This window comes from Dama dama, chromosome 15 (assembly GCF_033118175.1).
Source record: "Dama dama isolate Ldn47 chromosome 15, ASM3311817v1, whole genome shotgun sequence".
In the NCBI taxonomy this organism is placed as follows: Eukaryota; Metazoa; Chordata; class Mammalia; order Artiodactyla; family Cervidae; genus Dama; species Dama dama.
The window spans coordinates 70111246-70130732 of record NC_083695.1 but is presented as its reverse complement, the minus strand read 5'-3'; the positions used below and the strand labels follow the sequence as shown (position 1 = coordinate 70130732).

Sequence of the window (19487 nt, the reverse complement as noted above, 5' to 3'; positions counted from 1 at the left end):
CTCAGCAGTGGCCACAGGACTGGAAAAGGTCAGTTTTCATTCCAATCCCAAAGAAAGGCAATCCCAAAGAATGTTCAAACTACTGCACAATTGCACTCATCTCACAGGCTAGTAAAGTGATGCTCAAAATTCTCCAAGCCAGGCTTCAGCAATACATGAACCATGAACTTCCAGATGTTCAAGCTGCTTTTAGAAAAGGCAGAGGAACCAGAGATCAAACTGCCAATATCCACTGGATCATCAAAAAAGGAAGAGTTCCAGAAAAACATCTATATCTGCTTTACTGACTATGCCAAAACCTTTGACTGTGTGGAAAACTCTTCAAGAGATGGGAATACCAGACCACCTGACCTGCCTCTTGAGAAATCTGTATGCAGGTCAGGAAGCAACAGTTAGAACTGGACATGGAACAACAGTCTGGTTCCAAATAGGAATTGTCACCCTGCTTATTTAACTTATATGCAGGGTACAGCATGAGAAACACTGGGCTGGAAGAAGCACAAGCCGGAATCAAGATTGCCGGGAGAAATATCAATAACCTCAGATATACAGATGACACCATACTTATGGCAGAAAGCAAAAATGAACTAAAGAGCCTCTTGAAAGTGAAAGAGGAGAGTGAAAAAGTTGGCTTAAAGCTCAACATTCAGAAAACTAAGATCATGGCATCCAGTCCCATCACTTCATGGCAAATAGATGGGGAAACAGTGGCTGACTTTATTTTTTGGGGCTCCAAAATCACTGCAGATGGTGACTGCAGCCATGAAATTAAAAGATGCTTACTCCTTGGAAGGGAAGTTATGACCAACCTAGATAGCATATTAAAAAGCAGAGACAGTACTTTGCCAACAAAGGTCCATCTCATCAAAGCTATGGTTTTTCCAGTAGTCACGTATGGATGTGAGACTTGGACTGTAAAAAAAGCTGAGTGCCACATGTATATGGAATTTAGGAAGGAGATAATGATAACCCTATATGCAGAACAGAAAAAGAGACACAGAAATACAGAACAGACTTTTGAACTTTGTGGGAGAATGTGAGGGTGGGATATTTCAAAAGAACAGCATGTATACTATCTATGGTGAAACAGATCACCAGCCCAGGTGGGATGCACGAGACAAGTGCTCCGACCTGGTGCACTGGGAAGACCCAGAGGAATCGGGTGGAGAGGGAGGTGGGAGGGGGGATCGGGATTGGGAATACATGTAAATCCATGGCTGATTCATATCAATGTATGACAAAACCCACTGGAAAAAAATAATAATAATAATAAAAATTAAAAAAAAAAAGAAAGCTGAGTGCCAAAGGATTGATGCTTTTGAGCTGTGGTATTGGAGAAGGCTCATGAGAGTCCCTTGGACTGCAAGGAGATCCAACCAGTCCATCCTAAAGGAGATCAGTCCTAGGTGTTCACTGGAAGGACTGATGCTGAAGCTGAAATTCCAATACTTTGGCCACCTCATGAGAAGAGTTGATTCATTGGAAAAGACCCTGATGCTGGGAGGGATTGGGGGCAGGAGGAGAAGGGGACGACAGAGAATGAGATGGTTGGATGACATCACCGACTCAATGGACATGAGTTTGGGTAAACTCCGGGAATTGGTGATGGACAAGGAGGCCTGGCATGCTGTGGTCCACAGGGTCACAAAGAGTTGGACACATCGAGCGACTGAAGTGAACTAAACTATGATATTTTAGTTACCTAACTGCGATAACACAGAACATTTTTAATACTTAGCAAAGGCATTTTTCAAGGTCTTTTAAAAATACTGTGACTTTTGTTCCCCTTCACAGTCATTTAAATTAATTCTTTAAGGTTCTCAATGTCTATAATGTCAATGCAAAGAAAAATATAGAAAGAAGAAATACAATAGCAGTTAATTGGAGAAAAGACAGAAATAATATTTCCTTCACAGGAAAAAGGAAAGGAAGTTGAAACTTCAGGAATGCAACTTTTCTTCTTTAACCCTTCTGGTATGACTGTGACCATGCGGCAAGAAAATAACAAAACTGAGGAAGGGCCATCAGCACAGGGCGGGAATGTTCACGCACGGCACTCAAGTCATGCACTTGATGTATTTCAGAGTGTCTGCACATATTTCTTCAATGGTATTTCAAATTCAAACAGAAAAATCTTTACCTTCTACTTGGGGATATAGAAAATATCAATGGATTAATTGTATATGATTGGATAAACTATTTACTATCATGAATACACTCATTCTCCTTACTTTGAAAAAGATTTATTGCATCTACATTTCCCAATGTTCAGTGAGGTTTTTACGCAGGTGACAAAGACTTCTCTTTTCTTTAAGCAATTATTATGTTAGTCGCTCAGTCATGTCCGACATTTTGCAACACCGTGGACTCTAGTCCGCCAGGTTCCTCTGTCCATGGGGTTTTCCAGGCAAGAATACTGGAGTGAGTTGCCATGCCCTTCTCCAGGGGATCCTTCCAACCCAGGGAATAAACCCAGGTCCTCTACTACCTTACTTCGATGCTTATTCTAAATAGATCATTTGGTCATTCTGTTTCTTTATACTTAACTATCTGTTTTTTTAACGAGTGAGCTCGACAACTAGAAAATACTCCTCAGGAACAAGGACTCACCAGGAGGTATTATTGAAATTTAAATGCTTCAATATTCAGACAAAGGTGTTATTTTCCCATATATTTAGACTAGAAATCCAGCACTTGCTATTTATCTCTTTTGTAGTGGAGTAATATGGGGTCTAATTCCCTTCCCCTTGGGTCTGGGTTGGCTCTGACTCATCAGAAACCAAAAAATGAGCAGAAGTGATGCAATTTCTGGAACCAGGTCAGAAGGAACCCAGCAGTGTCCTCATGTTCTCTTGGGATATTTCATCTCCGGACAGGTCATCTCCAAAAAGTTCCCTGGGCAAACTCTCCCTCTCAGAATACAGCCATCATGCATACACATTCAAGTCAATAGAGAGGCCATGCAGAAATGCTCTGGCCAGGAGTTTCAGCTGGGCAGAGCCTTCAAGTGTGAGCACTAGACACGGGAGTGAAGAAGTCTCCAGTTGATTCTGCCCGTCAGCTGCTGCTTCTCAGCTGAAACCCTAGATTTCAGAAAACAGAGCAAGCCATCCCTGTTATGCCCTGTCTGAAATCCACAGAATCTATCAATGGATATGATAAAATGACTTTTTAAATGTTAAACCACTAACATTTGGGGTAGTTTGCTACATGACAATCAGTAAGAGTCTCCGCAGTTATGAATTTCAGAAAGAAAATAAAGAAAACAGGAAAAACTAGCGAAGTAGTATTTGCAAAGAACATGCATCTTCAAACTAAAATGGCCTACCAATGGCCAATACAACAAATTTTAAAAGGTTTATGTCAAGATGTATCATTGCAATCTCTCAAAGATCACGTATAAAATCAGACCTCTACAATGGAACAAGAATTGCAATAGGACTGGCCTCCTCATCATTGAGACTGGATGCTGACAGATAGTATAGCAATCCATCTGAATTCTCAGGGAAAACACCCAACCCAAACAGCCATTATATGTCCAGAGGGAATAAAAGGACTCAGAAAGTGTACTTCCTTCACATTTTTCAATAAGGTGGTTCTTAAGGATATGTTCCACCATAATCAGGGAGTATGTCAAGAAAGAATGACATTTTAGAAAAAAGACCCCATAAGAAAGGAAATGTAATCAGGATACAGTACTAGGATGAGAAGTGAACAGTATTTATAGAGTCATAATAACATAAGTGATTTATAGATTCAACCTATATACAAAGCAAAGACATCTTAATTGAAGTTACATTACAGAATGAAATAAAAATCTCACCAGCTTTGATGAAGTCCTTTACTTTTAAAAACAAAAAGTAAAAAGATACCACAAGTTGGAATTATAAGAGGGAAGATGAAAAGAAGGTAAAGGCACTACTGTTCTAACCACTAAAACAGGTAAAACCAAACTTCTATTTTTTTTAAGTCTACACAATTGATAAATCTCTAGCAAGAATAACAAAGGAAAAAACAGACAACACAAATTTTTATCAGGAATGAAAGGAGGGAATTTCAATACAGGCATTAAAAGAAGAGAATACTGCAAACAATGCTACAACACAAATTCAACAATTTAGGTAAAATGGGCCAATTCCTTAAAAACTCCAAGCTATCAAGACTTATCCAAGATGAAATAGGTAACTCAAACATTTAACAAAATTTAACTAGTCTACATCTCACAGATACAAGAGAACAAACCAGTGGTTAACAGTGGGGAGAGGATAGGAGAGAAGCGGCAATAATGGAGTAGGGAATTAAGAGCACGAACTATTAACTGAGTTACAAGGATATACTGTACAACACAGGATTAGAGCCAGTATTTTACAGTAACTATAAATGGAGTATAACCTTTAAAAACTGCGAATCACTATGTTATACATCTGTAACTCATAAAACATTGTAGAGCAACTATACTTCAGTTTAAAAAAAAAAATCTTCTGGGAAAAAAGTCTCCAGGCCCCTATGATTTCACTGGTAAATTCTCTCTCTCTCTAGTCATGAAGTTGTGTCGACTCTTGCAATCCCATGGACTATAGCCTGCCAGGCTCCTCTGTCTATGGGATTCTCTAGGCAAGAATACTGGAGTGGGTTGCCATTTCCTTCTACCAAACATCTAAAACAGAAGTAATGCTAAATATATATAATCTCTACAGAAAATGGGCTTCCCTTGTGACTCAACTGGTAAAGAATCCGCCTGCAATGTGGGAGACCTGGGTTTGATCCCTGGGTTGGGAAGATCCCCTGGAGAAGGGAAAGGCTACCCACTCCAGTATTCTGGCCTGGAGAATTCCTGTATAGTCCATGGGGTCACAAAGAGTCAGACACAACTAAATGACTTTCACTTTCTCTTTTCACTACAGAAAATATAAGAGGAAGGTACATTTCCCATCCTATGAGACCAGCACTAATCTGATTCTAAAGACAGACACTGAAGGAAAACTACAGACCAATATCCCTTCCTAATAAACCTATATACTCAAAATTCCTCAATATAATACAGCCTGCCCTCTCCATCTGTGGGTTCCACATCTGAATTAAACTAACTGTGATCAAAGATTTCACGGGAAAAAATGGCAAAATAAAATAACAAAACTTCAATTTCCCTCATAGGCAACTATTTACACAGTATTTGCATTCTATTTATAACTACTTATATAACATTGGTGGCTCAGATGGTAAAGAATCTGCCAGCAATGCCAGAGACCTGAGTTCAGTTCCTGGGTTGGGAAGATCCCCTGGAGAAGGCAACGGTTACCCTCTCCAGTATCCTTACCTGAAGAATTCCATGGACAGAGGAGCCTGACAGGTTACAGTCCATGGGGTTGCAAAGAGTTGGACACAACTGAGCAGCTTTCACACAAACACACACATACAACATATAAATGCTATGTAAACAGATGTAAATACAATATAAATACTATGTAAACAGTTGCTGGCATATACAGCAAATTCAAGTTTTGGTTTTCAGAACTTTCCAGAAATTGTTTGAATACTTTGTATCTACCAGTTGGCTGCACACAAGAATGGGGGACATGCAGATTAACCAGCTTCCACTACTGAAAATCCATCCTTGAGTAAATATACCTGGTGGGGGTGTAATTATGATCCCCGTTTTCTAGATCAGGAAAATGAAGCTTGGAGAGATTAACTAGATCTGTTCAAGACAGATTCCACAGCTGGAAAATGAGAGTGTCAAGGTTCAAACCCAGGGCTGACACCAAAGCCTGTGCTCTTAACTACTGAGCTCATGGTGCAGCAGCAAGAGAATCAGGAACAGGCGTGGAGTCACACGCCCACTCATAAGAAGGCACACGGTGCACAGCTCAGCCTCCCAGCCTTCCCCCAACACAGCCTCGCCTCCCATTCATTAGCACCCAGAGGGAAAGGCAGAAAGGAACTGGAGCTGCCTCTCATAAAGGCTGCCCCCAACTAAGGTGGGCACCAAGCAAAGTCTCTGGCAGATACGTTTACACAGAAGAAGAATGCCAAGGGCCACGCTGCCTGCCCTCAGAAAGCTTGGTCTAGTTTACACCCAAAGATCATGTCCTCAAATTGCCCACAAATACATGGTGTGCTCAGGGACTGTAATACGTGTGCACATACACATCATTGCGTGTAGTAGATGTAATAGTCATGTAAATGCGCATGTATATGGAGAGCACTAGAGATTCTCTTGAAGTCCGAGTAGTGCCACTCTACTTATTAATATTGTAATACTTCATATAACTGAGCTAAATGGACTCTCACCCTGGCTATGAGAATTAAAAAAAAAAAAGTTTACTAAGAGCAAATCCAAGACTTTAAGGGTTACTACTACTAAGGGTTAAACTACTAAGAACTCTTTCAAAGTAGCCTCAAGCACTTAAACATATCAATATACATGCAAAATCAAGACTCAGGCAACTGCAAATTCCTTAAAGATCATGCAAGGTAACATGTAGTTTACATTTTATACATGCATATATAAATATATATGTAATTATTTATATGAAATTATGAAATTGAAAGACGCTTGCTCTTTGGAAGAAAAGCTATGACCAACCTAGACAGAATATTAAAAAGCAGAGACATTACTATACCAACAAAGGTCCATCTAGTCAAAGTTATGGTTTTTCCAGTAGTCATGTATGGATGTGAGAGTTGGACTATAAAGAAAGCTGACCACCAAAGAATTGATGCTTTTGAACTGTGGTGTTGGAAAAGGCTCTTGAGAGTCCCTTGGACAGCAGGAGATCCAACCAGTCCATCCTAAAGGAGATCAGTCCTGAATATTCATTGGAAGGACTGATGCTAAAGCTGAAACTCCAGTATTATGGCCACCTGATGCGAAGAGCTGACTCATTTGAAAAGACCCTGATGCTGGGAAGGATTGAAGGCAGGAGGAGAAGGGGACAACAGAGGATGAGATGGTTGGATGGCATCACCTATTCGATGGACATGAGTTTTAGTAAACTCTGGGAGTTGGTGATAGACAGGGAAGACTGGAGTGCTACAGTCCACGGGGTTGCAAAGGGTCGGACACAACTGAGCAACTAAACCGAACTGATATATACATATACACACAGATGATAATATACATTCCTTGAAAAATACTCTTTAGCAAAGCAACTGACAAAGGATTAATCTCCAAATAAACAAACAGCTCATGCATCTCCATATCAAAAAAACAGCCTAATCAAAAAATGGGTGGAAGACCTAAACAGACATTTCTCCAAAGAAGACATACAGATAGCCAAACACAGGGAAAGACACTCAACATCATTAATTATTAGAGAAATGTAAATCAAAACTACAATGAAATATCAGCTCACACTGGTCAGAATGGCCATCATCACAAAATCCACACACAGTAAATGTTGGAGAGGGTGTGGAGGAAAGGGAATCCTCCTACACTGTTGGTGGGAATGTAAACTGATAAAGCCACTATGGAGAACACTGCAGAAGTTCCTTATAAAACTAAAAATGGAAAAAAAAAAAACCCAAAAAACTAAAAATGGAACTACCATGTGACCCAGCAATCCCACTACTGGGCATATAATCCAGAGAAAAGCCTAATTCAAAAAGACACATGCACTCCAACATTCATTGCAGCACTATTTACAATAGCCAGGACATGGAAACAATCTAAATGTCCATCAACAGAGGAATGGATAAAGAAGATGTGGTACATATATACATTGGAATATTAGTCAGAAGAAGGAGCAAAATTGGGTCATCTGTAGCGACATGGTTGAAAATGACAGAGTGAAGTCAGAAAGAGAAAAACAAATATCATACATTATCCCATGCATATATGTGGAATCTGAAAAAAATAGGTATAGACAATTTACAAAGCAGAAATAGAGACAAAAAATGAACATATGGATACCAAAGGGTAAGGGGAGGGTGGGGAGAGGCAAATTGGGAGACTGAGATTAACATATATACACTATTGACACTGTATAAAATAGAGAACTAATGAGAACCTTAAAAGAATAAAATATACTGGGTATGTAAACATTTAAAAAGCAGTTAAAAAAATAAAAATACTGTGTTTATAATTTTAAGCTAGTTAGTTTAGACTGGCCTTCCCTCTACTCCCTCCAATATTTTTAAAGTTAGTATGACTTTTTAACACATGATGGAATCTAAGAAACAAAGTAATCAAAATTCTAAGAGCTAAGCAAACCAATGATAAAAAGTGGGAGATCACCGTAATGGAGAAAATTAGACGTCACAGTTCAAATCCTGAGATCATATACCACAACTTAAAAAGAAGGCAATCCAAAATAATTAATAAAAATATATTTTAATCAATGTCTTATTTCCTCCAATTATTTCTATCCCATTTTAGCTAGAAAGGATTTCATGAGAGAGAATAGAGAGAACACACTCATTGAAAATTACAAATTTCCTAGGACCACAATTATTGAGGCTCCATCCCAGCACCTTACTCCATTTCTTAGTCCAGGAAGGCATGTGTATTTCATTTTACATTTCTGTCTCTCAACCTCTCACATATATGGGGGCTCTGACCCCCTCACGTATATGCAATTTTCATATGTAACATATACTTTTCTTCCAATTTTATTGATATATACTTTACATACATCAGCATTGTGTAAGTTTAAGATATATAGAATTATGATTTGAAATCATGAAATGATTACCACAAAATATCCATGAGATGACGGATGTTTACTAATCTTGTGATAATTAGTAAACATTTATCATCTCATAGAGATACAAAAAGTTTTTCCTTATGATGAAAATTCTTGGTAGTAAATCCTAACAACTTTCATATGTAACACAGTATTAACTGTCACATCCCTAGGACTTTTTTTAATTGAAGGATAATTGCTTTACAGAATTTTGCTGTTTTCTGTCAAACCTCAACATGAACCAGCCATAGGTATGCATATATCCCCTCCCTTTTGAACCTCCCTCCCTCTCCCTCCCCATCCCACCCCTCTAGGTTGATACAGAGCCCCTGTCTGAGTTTCCTGAGCCACACAGCACATTCCCCTTAGCTATCTACTTTACATAAGGTCATGTAGTTTCCATGTTACTCTTTCCATACGTCTCACCCTCTCCTCCCCCCTCCACGTCCAGAAGTCTATTCTCTATGTCTGTTTCTCCACTGCTGCTGCCCTGTAAATAAATTCTTCAGTACCATTTTTCTAGATTCCATATATATGCATTAGAATATGTATTTATCTTTCTCTTTGACTTACTTCACTCTGTGTAATAGGTTCTAGGTTCATCCACCTCATTAGAACTGCCTCAAACGCATTCCTTTTTATGGCTGAGTAAGGTTCCATTGTGAAATATGTACCACAACTTCTTTATCCGTTCATCTGTCAGTGGACATCTAGGTTGCTTCCATGTTCTAGCTATTATAAATAGTCCTGCAATGAACAATGGGATACATGTGTCTCTTTCGATTTTGGTTTCCTCAGGGTATATGCCTAGGAATGGGATTGCTGGGTCATATGATGGTTTTATTCCTCGTTTTTTTAAGGAATCTCCATATCGTCTTCCATAGTGGCTGTATCAATTTACATTCCCACCAACAGTGAAAGAGCATTCCCTTTTCTCCACACCCTCTCCAGCATTTATTATTTGTAGACCTTTAGATGATGGCCATTCTGACCAGTGTAAGGTGATATCTCATTGTAGTTTTGATTTGCATTTCTCTAATAATGAGTGATGTTGAGCATCTTTTCATGTGCTCATTAGCCATCTGTATGTCTTCTTTGGAGAAATGTCTTCTTTAGGTCTCTTCCCCACTTTTTGATTGAGTTGTTTGTTTTTCTGGTATTGAGTTGTATGAGCTGCCTGTATATTTTGGAAATTAATCCTTTGTCTGTTGTTTCATTTGCTATTATTTTCTCCCATTCTGAGGGTTGTCTTTTCACCTTGCTTATAGCTTCCTATGCTGTGCAAAAAGCTTTTAAGTTTAATCAGGTTCCCTAGGACTCTTTTTTTTTCTGATAAGTGGAAGTTTCTACTTTTTCATTGCCTTCATCCAATTCCTCTTCCCTCTCCCCTCCACCTCCAGTAACCACAAATCTGATCTCTTTTTCTACGGTTTATTTTTGAAATATAGTTAACCTATTATTAAATATGTTAGTTCCTATTACACAACAGTGATTTGGTAATTCTAGACACTTCAAAAGGATTACTACAATAAGTCATTATGACCTATCACCATACAAAGATACTACATAATTACTTATTATATCCCATATTGTACATTTCATGACCGTGACTCATTTATTTTGCAACTGGAAATTTGTACTTGTTAATATCGCTTACCTATTTCTCTCCCCTCCATATCCCCAACCCATCTGGCAATCCAAAATTAAATTTTAGTTTTTCCAAACATGGAAACTTACATTAGCATGTGTAAAGTAGATAGCTAGTGGGAATTTGCTATACAATTCAGGGAACTCAAACTGGGGCTCCGTAACAACCTAGAGGGGTGGGAAGGAAGGCGGGAGGGAGGTTCAAGAAGGAGGGGATACATATACATACATATGTAGGTATACATACATGTATATTTATGGCTGATTCATGTTGATGTTTGGCAGAAACCAACACAATTCTGTAAAACAATTATCCTTCAATTTTAAAAATAAATTTTAAAAAGTTTTAGTTTCTCCTGTTGATCTGACGCATGTCAATTTAATTCTTAGGCTAGCCAGAAGAACCTAGAAGGGTAGAGGAGAGTTTTCTTCATTCCTGACAGGTCTCAGTCTTAAAGATCTCATCTCACTCTCCAACAATAATACAAATTCTCCATTTGGCTGGAGGATGGGGCAAAAAAAACAATACAGTACATTACTGCAAAGATCTTTAAAAGTTCACCCCCCTCAACCAACCAATCAAAGCACTGCACATTAAGGAAGGGATGAAGACACTCCTCTCACACCTCACAATTCAAAAAGTGGACAGGTCAGAAAGAGGATGGAGATTACACTAAATCCACCGAGGAACAGCAGCCAAGATGCAGTTTACCATGATGACCATCACTCTGGAGGTTGAACCCCCGGATACAACAGAAAATGTGAAGACCAGGATCCAGGATAAGGAATTTCCTTCTGATCAAAGACTTCTCTTTGCTAGCGAGCAACTGGAAGATGGACTTTGACTTCAACATTCAAAGGAGACCACTCTTCATCTTGTGTGGAGACTTCACGGTGGTGCTAGAAGAGACTCTTCCACCACTCCAAAAAAGAATGAGGGAAAGAAGGTTAAACTGACTGTCCCAAAAATACCATAAGGTAGATAAGAAGGGTAAAAATCAGCCACCTTCCGAGGGAGTGCCCTTCAGATGAATATGGGTGCTGGTTTTTATGGCCAGTCACTTTGACAGATGCTATTGTGGCCTATGTGGTCTGATCTACTGTTTCAAGAAACCAGAAAACAAGTAATTCTACACTGGTTAACAAAATACATGAACTAACAGGCTAAAAAAAGAGAGAGATTACACAAAAGAAACCCAGTATGAAGGGTTGGTGAAGAGTGTTCTAGATTAGGAATTGGGCTTGTTCTCTCCTCACTCCTATCACCGGCCTTATGCCCTGTCCACCTGAAAGCCCAAGGGACTGGAAATGTAAGGGACTGCAATGACACGGGGGACTTCCCTGGTGATCCAGGGGTTAAGACTGTGCTTTCACTGCAGGAGACAGAGGTTCGATCCCTGGTTTGGGGAATCCTAGGATCCAGCATGCTGTGCAGCATGACCAAAAATAAAAATTTTTTTAAAAAAAAAGACACTCTTCCTACCATACTAATTACCTTCAAACAACCAGGAGCCCTAGAGTTTAACAAATGAGTGAAGAGGACATTTTAAAAAGCCCAAAGTACATTTAAGTGTTTCATCTTCTTAGTTTAGTTAGACATCACTCACTTCAACTAGGAACTCGCACAAAACAAGTGTTTTTCCTTCCCTAGCACAACAGGCTAGCCTCAATTTAAAAAAATTATTTGCTGAAGCAGCCTCAGGGAAAAAGGCAAGGAAAAAAGACCACAGCTAAGTTTTTAGATAAGACAGAACTTACTCACTGAAGGAAGAGTACTTTTCTTCAGGAGTTTTTCAAGATGACTAAAAAGATAACGAACAGTTCCCCGGTTCATCCGAACATGTTGCCAGGGCTTCAGCAACAGGAGTTTCAGGGAGAGGGCTTTAAAAATACTTCTGTTTACCTAATGGAACTCAATGTTCGGAATGCTCATCTCTCTCCTTTATCCATCTTCTTTCCTGGTTCGCTCACCACAAACAGGAGCTGAGATCACTTGCTCAGGCAGAAGGAAGAAGGGGAGCAAGACACTACCACATACCAGTAGTTTTATATTTTTCCTTTTCACCCAGGCACATGTATTTGGCAATGCTCTTTGCAAACACCTAAAGCATTATAAAACTACATAAGGTGAATAACCACCATCAATTAATTCACCAATCCTAATAATGAATGGCCTGCCTTCCTTGACGCTCTCCTTATCACCGATACAAAAAAATTTTTGCACCAAAATTCAGAAACTCAAATCTAGTTTCCATCACATAACACACATGTTTAAGGACTTAGAGGGGGAGGAGATTCTTACCATTTATCTGAAAAATACATCTTGCAGGTGACTATTTTCAAGCCTCTGGACTTTCTCAGTCAACTCATACCCCATGCCCATCATTTTTTAGTGTTGTCTTCAGCTCTGTTTCAGTCACACTTCCATCACACTCACCTTGCTCGGTCCCACCCAAGCACCCAAGCTGAAGCCTCCACCACCTCCGGAGGACGCCGCTCTTGTCTATGACTTAGCGCATGTCACACACTGAGATAGTGGGATCCCCTTCCTTAAGGGAGGGGCTCTTCCTTCCCCTTCACATCTGGCGTAGGCGGCCTCAATTCATGTTGTAGAATAGTGAACAAACGTCTCCCCACCTCTGAGACACCGATTCACACCCATTACTCTTTCCCCAGACTCGCTGCAGCTTCCCTATTGAAGTGGCTCCACACCAACCCTTCTTCTGTTACCGTCACACCGAGCAGTCCTTCCTGCAACAGATACTCACTGAGCCTCTATCAAAGCCAGGCGCTGCTGTCCAGCTGGGAATAAAGCAATGAACCAAACATAAAAAACCCTGCCCGCATGGAGCATGCATTCTAACAGGGGAGAAGGGATGCGCTGGACAGCTCACATTCAATCTGAACTTCAGTATAATTCAGTTGTTTTGACTCTATATTGAGTCAAGTGACTGCCCAGACTCCTGTGGTAGATATTCTGCAAAGACAGGTACCACCAACTCCTCCTAAACCTGCAGACACGGGACTACTCCTCCCATCGAGAGGCAGAGTCTGTTTCCTCTCTACCTGAACCTGAGCTGCCCTGCGCCTCGATCAACAGAATTCTCAGAAGTGACCACTGTGTTAGTTCTGGGCCTGAGAAACCTGACAGTTTCCACCGTCCGGGAAACCGGGCACCACGTGCAGAAGCTCAGCCTATCCTGCTGGAGAGAAGGGCCCCAAGGAGGAGACCCGTGGCACCCCGGGTGACAGCCAGGACGAAGGCCACAGACATGTGAGTGAGGCCACCTCCTACCTTCCAGCCACCAGGTGAATGCAGCCCCTTGAGTGAGCCCAGCAAACATCACTGGAGCAGAGACCACCACCTATGATGATTTCTGAACTACAGCATCGCAATCAGTAACGTGGTGGTGGTTTTAAGCCACTAAATTTGGGAATGGTTGCTAAGCAGCAATAGATAAGGGAGATCCTGCCTTCATGAGACAGAGCTCTTAGCCAGAGTCCGGGTGGTATCTTCTACATTTTTCTAGGCCTTCATCATATAAACCATTACAGTTAGGCAAAAAGGAAATACCCAGCCAAGATCTGATGAGTGACTTTTTGTTTGTTTTTTAAAACAGCTTTATTGGGTTAGAAATTACACACCTTAAAGTTCATCCACGCAAAGCATACAGTTTAAGAGCTTCAAGAAACCATCACAGAATCTAACTTTAAAATCTTTTCATCACCCCCCAAAAAGAAACCCCACAACCGCTAACAGTCACTCCCTATTTTCCACCAACCCCCAGCTCAGTCCTAGGCAACCACTGATCTACATTCTCTGTCTCCATGGATTTGCCTATTCCAGACATTCTATATAAATGGGATCATACACTATATGGTCTTTTATAACTGTCTTATTTTGCCTAGCATGATTTTTTTTTTAAATTGGGGTATAGCTGCTCTAAGGATGAGTCAATATTTATAAAACTAAATGGGGGAGAGGATTCTGGAGAAGTTGCCAAAGTATAAAGCACCAGAATCTGTCTTCCCACCTAACCAACAGCTGCACTGGTGGAATCTATTTAACTATTTTGGAACCTTGAATGCTTACACCTTCCAGGGGAAGGTAAGATGATAAACTGTGCTGAACTGCAGTCAGTTTTGACTCTTAGCACAGTAGGAGCCACCCATTCATCATCCCCAGACCCTTGGCAGACAACTGCGCATGTGTTCCTGGAACCACTGCCCACAGCCAGTGGGAGCTAGGATGGGCATAAAGGACCCCGTGCTCCAAACACCAGGATCCCCGCTGTGATTGCTAATAACTGCTCCTGATCACAGAGGAGAGCAACCACTGTGCCTCCCTCATCCACCCTGTTGCAGTCCCCTTCCCTTCTAGCTGAGATGACTTCCAGAAGATTTAAAAGGCCAGGTCCCTTCTCCCCCTTCATTTTTCACTTTTTCCCCCCTTTGGAGCCAGACATTAAAGACTAGGCCATTTAAAAACAACTGCATATAGGAAAAAAATTAGAAGGTGACTGTGTGTGCCCTGAGAAAGGCTCAGAAAAGACCTGGGAAGACCTTTGGTTTCCATCTCAGGCTGATCCTCAGCAAAGGGACTGTGTACAACAATTAAAATCAAAAACAATAAGAAAAACAAGCAAGCCCTAGGGAAGGGGGAAATCTGATTTCCAGAGTTACCACATGATTATATTCAAGAGTCCACTAAAATAAATCATAAGGCATGCAAAGGAACAGCAAAGTATGGCTCATTCAGAGAAGAAAAAAAATGCTATCCCAGAAAAAGACATAATGGCTAATACACTAGACAAAGACTTCAAAGGAAATGCCTTAAAGATACCCAACAGACTAAAGGAAGATATGGAAAAAGCCAAGAAAACAAATAAATATCAATAAAGTGACAGAACCAAAAGGAAGTTCTGGAGCTCAAAAGTATATAGCAGAAATGAAAAACTCCTTAGACGGATTCAAAAGGAGATTTCAGTAGACAGAAGACTCAGTGAACTTGAAGATAAGACAATGGAAATTACTGAGTCTAAAGAAAAAAGATGGAAGAAAAGCCAACAGGGCCTAAGGGAACTGTGGGACACCCACCATTAAGATCAACGTGAGTACAGAGGAAGTCACAGAGGGAGAAGAGAGAAAAGGGGAGAGCGAATACTTGAAGAAATAATGGCTGAAAACGTTCCAGATTTAATGAAATACAGACTACAAACATCCAAGGAGCTCTGTAAACTCCCAAGAAGAACACAAAGAAACCCACACCAAGACACATTATAATCAAACTTTCGAAAGACAAGAGAATCTTGAAGTGACTCATCGCATAAAGGGATCCTCAGTAAGATCACCAGACTTCTTGTCAGAAAGTTCAGAAATAATGGTGGACAATGGGCTGATACTGCAAAGTGAAGAACACAAATTATCAAATGAGAACCCTGTTTCTGGCAAAACTGTCCTTTAAGAATGAGGGAGAAAGCAAGACTTTCCCAAACAAAAGTTGAGAAAGTATGTGACCACCAGACCTACACTGCAAGAAATGCTCAAGCAGTCCTACAGGGTGAAATGAAAGGACACTGGACAGTATTTTGAAGCCTACAGAGAAATACAAATCTCAATAAAGGTGAGTGTATCAGCAATTACAGAAACCTAGTAGTACTGTAACAGTGGTTTGCAACTACATTTTTCTACATGATTTAAGAGACTAAAACATTTAAAGAAAAAAAATAACAGTACAAAAGCTAGTATTACTGTAACTTGGGTTTCTCACTCCAAATCTTATTTTCTATATAATTTTAGATCAGTGCATTTTTAAGGAATTATAAGTTCATTTTAGAGTGTATTATGTATGTATAAAGATGTTAGTTTTGTGACATCAACAACCAAAAGAGGTGGGGACAAAGCTTTAAAGATTCACATTACTAAAATCAGAAATGAAAATAGGGACATTAGAACTGATTCTACAGATAAAAAAGGGATAGACGTCCCTACCTGGATAGACATCCAGATAAAAAACTGGATGCCAACAAATCATATCTAGATGAAACGGACAAATTCCTAGAACCACAAAAGCTATAAACATTAAATTATGAAGAACTAGAAAATCTGGTCATCCCTATAGCCAATAAGAAGACTGCATCAATAATCGAAAAACTCCAAAGAAAGAAAAGCCTTGGACCTGATGGCTTGACTGATGAATTCTACTAAACATTTAAAGAACTAACTCCAAAAGTTCCCAAACTTTACCAGAAGACTGAAGAGAAGGGGTTATTTTCAGACTCAATCTGAGAGGCCAGCATTACTTTGATACCAAAGCTGGATAAGGACATGGCAAGAAAACTACAGACCAATATTCCTTATGAACACTGACGCCAAAAGCTTCAACAAAATGCAGCAAACAGGATTCAGCAGCATATTAAAAGGATTATATACCACGAACAAGTAGGATTTATTCCTGATATGTAAGGATGGTTCAACAGACCAAAAAAGTAGTACACCATATCAACAGAATGAAGGAAGAATATCTGCATGATCACCTCAATTGAGCAGAAAAAGAATTTGACAGAAATTCAACACTCTTTCATGATAACATTCAAACTAGAAACAGAAGGAAACTACTTCAACATAATAAGTTATATGTGAAAACCCACAGAGATCATCATCTTCAATGGTTCAAGGCTGAAAGCATTTCCTCTAATATCAGGACCAAGCCAAGTTACCCACTTTCGGCATTTCTGCTCAACACAGTATTTGAAGTTCACTCAGAGCAACTAGGCTAGAAAAAGAAAGGTATCCAAAGTGGAAAAGAAGAAGTAAAATTCTCTTTGCAGATGATATGATCTTATATGTAAAAATCTTAAAGATTCCACACATAAAAAAAAAACTATTAAAACTAACAAATTCATTAAAGCGGCAAAACACAAAAGCCAACACAGAAAAAATTCAGTTTCATTTCTCTGTATATAACAACCAACAATTTAAAAAGGAAATTACAAAAACAATTCTGTTCACAGAAACAGTTCTACTCACAATAGTATCAAAAAGAATAAAATACTTAGGAGTCAACCAAGAGAAAGATTTGTACAATGATAATTACAAATATTGATAAAAAGAAATTAAGGCCATAAATAGAAACATCCCAGGATAATTAATTGGAAATCTTTTACTAAGATGTCCATACTACCCAAAGCTTCTGTGGATTCAATGCAATCCCTACCAAAATCCCAATCATGATTTTTGCAGAAATAGGAAAAACAAAACAAAAAAACCCATCCTAAAATTCATATGGAATCTCAAAATGACTCCAAGTAGCCAAAACAATCTTGAAAAAGAACAAAACTGGAAGACATACTTCCTGAATTCAAAATTTACCACAAAGTTACAATAATCAAACAAGTGTGGTATTAAGTAAACAGACAAACATATACACAATGCAATCTACTAGAGGGCCCAGAAATAAAATCCTTGCATATAGGGACAAATAATTTTTGACAAGGGTGCCAAACCTTCAGTGGGGAAAGGATATTCTTTTCAACAAAGATTTCTGGGAAAAAATGGGTATCCACATGCATGAGAATGAAGTTGGATCTTTAACTAACACCATATATAAAAATTAACTCAAAAAATGGATCAAGGATCTAAATATAAGCCCTAAAAGTATAAAACTCTTAGAAGAAAATATAGGATAAAAGCCTCCCAACAGTGGATTGGGCAATGATTTCTTAGATATGCACCAATGGCATAGTAAACAAAAGGAAAAAAATAGACAAATAGGTCGCTGGGAAATTTTTAAATGTTGTACATCAAAAGATACTGTAAGAGCAAAAAAGCAACGCACAGTATGCGAGAAAATATTTACAAATTATATCAAGCATATGTAACTCCTAAAACTCAAACAACAAAACAGCCCATTTAAAAATGGGCAAAGGACTTGAACAAATATTTCTTAAAGATTTATAAATGGCCATGAAGTACACAAAAAGATGTTCAACATCACTAGTCATTCGGGAAAAGCAAATCGAAACTACCATGATATGCTACCTCACACCCACTGGGATGGCTACTATTGAAAAACAAGAAAATAAATATAGACAAGGATATGGAGAATGTAAAATTGGTGGGAATGTAAAACTGTCCAAGTGCTATAGAAAACTGCCTGGTAGTCCCTCCAAAAATTAACAGTAGAATTGCAATATGATCCAGCAATTCCACTTCCAGGTCTGTACTAAAAAGAAAAACCAAAAGGAGGGTGTGGGGGAGCTGGCTGCATTCCCATATTCATAGCAGTGTTATTCACAATAACCAAAACATAGAAGCAAGCCAGTGTCCATGGAGTGAAAACTAGATAAAGAAAATGTGGTATATATACATAATGGAATATCCTAAAAAGGAAGGAAATTCTACAATATGCTGCAATAATCTTAAGGATATTCTGCTAATTAAGCCTTTTTGTATTTGCCAAAATACCAAAAGGCTAATAGTGTCTGATTCCACTTACATGAGGTACTTCAGGTAGTCAAAAAAATCATGAGGAAAGAAGGTAGAATGGTGGTTACCAGGGGATGTAGGTAGGGGGAAAATGAGAGTCACTGTTTAATGGGTATAGAGTTGCAATAGTATAAGATGAAAAGAATTATGGACTTAGAAAGAGGTCATGGTTACACAACAATGTGAATATATTTAATACCACTGAACTGTGTGTTTAAAGATGGCCAAGATGGTAACTTTTATTGTTTTAAAACAAAAAAAAATTTTAAACTTAAATTGGATGTCTATAAGCATGGAAGAGACCTACAGCATTTTATTTTTTGGACAGAGGACTCAAAATCATTTTTGACTGTGTATTCCGTTAGTTAAATGTTGACCATGTCTCCTCTATATTTTTATTAATTATATACAAATATTACTAAATTAATGCATTATGTACATTAAGAAATACCTTCAATAATAATAAGCATAAGTGTTTATATATTTATGTTTGAATAAACATGCGAGTCCTACTGCAATCTGTTGGTTAGCTATGCATACAACTCACCTTGGGGACAACTGCTTAAGGGTAAACCAGCTTCTATGTTATTCTCTAATTTCTTCTTCCAACTCTCTCCCCCTTGGCCTTTGTACTCTGAACTATTTCAGTTTTCTTCCTCTCAATGTTTT

The 19487-nt window shown here is 39.0% G+C and overlaps 1 protein-coding gene and 1 pseudogene across 2 annotated transcripts in view; one reads left to right on the top strand and one right to left on the bottom strand.

Moving 5' to 3' along the window:
• The window catches only part of CNNM2 (cyclin and CBS domain divalent metal cation transport mediator 2), a 158551-nt gene that overhangs the window by 81198 nt on the left and 57866 nt on the right, over nucleotides 1-19487 (bottom strand). The window lies entirely within an intron of this gene.
• On the top strand, nucleotides 10826-11459 carry LOC133070749 (ubiquitin-ribosomal protein eS31 fusion protein-like; annotated as a pseudogene).